The 988-nt window shown below is 41.4% G+C and overlaps 1 non-coding gene across 1 annotated transcript; it reads right to left on the reverse strand.

The window, feature by feature from the left end:
- Positions 1 to 506: 506 nt before the first annotated feature.
- Positions 507 to 612, reverse strand: LOC112300136 (U6 spliceosomal RNA). Its single transcript, XR_002974360.1, has one exon. It is a non-coding gene; the product is annotated as a U6 spliceosomal RNA (small nuclear RNA).
- Between the last annotated feature and the right edge of the window lie 376 nt (positions 613 to 988).

Consider the following 988-nt stretch of genomic DNA (forward strand, 5'->3'; position numbering starts at 1 on the left):
TGTCTCTCTTTTTAAAAATATATGTATTGATTATGCTATTACAGTTGTCCCATTTCCCCCCTTCACTCCACTCCATCCTGCTCACCCCCTCCCTCCCACATTCCCCCCCTATAGTTCATGTCCATGGGTCATACATATAAGTTCTTTGGCTTCTACATTTCCTATACTATTCTTACCCTCTCCCTGTATATTTTCTACTTACCATTTATGCTACTTATTCTCTGTACCTTTCCCCCCTCTCTCCCCCTCGCACTCCCCTGTTGATACCCTTCCATGTGATCTCCATTTCTGTGGTTCCGTTCCTGTTCTAGTTGTTTGCTTAGTTTGCTTTTGTTTTTGTATTTAGGTTCGGTTGTTAATAACTGTGAGTTTGCTGTCATTTTACTGTTCATATTTTTTATCTTTTTCTTAGATAAGTCCCTTTAACATTTCATATAATAAGGGCTTGGTGATGATGAACTCCTTTAACTTGACCTCTCAACTGAGAAGCACTTTATCTGCCCTTCCATTCTATGGAATGCTTCACGAATTTGCATGTCATCCTTGCACAGGGGCCATGCTAATCTTCTCTGTATCGTTCCATTTTAGTATATGTGCTGCTGAAGTGAGCACTGCCCTTCCATTCTAAATGAAAGCTTTGCTGGATAGAGCAATCTTGGATGTAGGTCCTTGCCTTTCATGACTTGGAATACTTCTTGCCAGCCCCTTCTTGCCTGTAAGGTCTCTTTGGAGAAATCAGGTGACAGTCTTACGGGAAGTCCTTTGTAGGTAACTGTGTCCTTTTCTCTTGCTGCTTCTAAGATTCTCTCCTTCTGTTTCCATCTTGGGTAATGTAATTAGGATGTGCCTTGGTGTGTTCCTCCTTGGGTCCAGCTTCTTTGGGACTCTCTGAGCTTCCTGGACTTCCTGGAAGTCTATTTCCTTTGCCAGATTAGGGAAGTTCTCCTTCATTATTTGTTCAAATAAGTTTTCAATTTTTTGTTCTTCC

This window comes from Desmodus rotundus, chromosome X (assembly GCF_022682495.2).
Source record: "Desmodus rotundus isolate HL8 chromosome X, HLdesRot8A.1, whole genome shotgun sequence".
Lineage (NCBI taxonomy): Eukaryota > Metazoa > Chordata > Mammalia > Chiroptera > Phyllostomidae > Desmodus > Desmodus rotundus.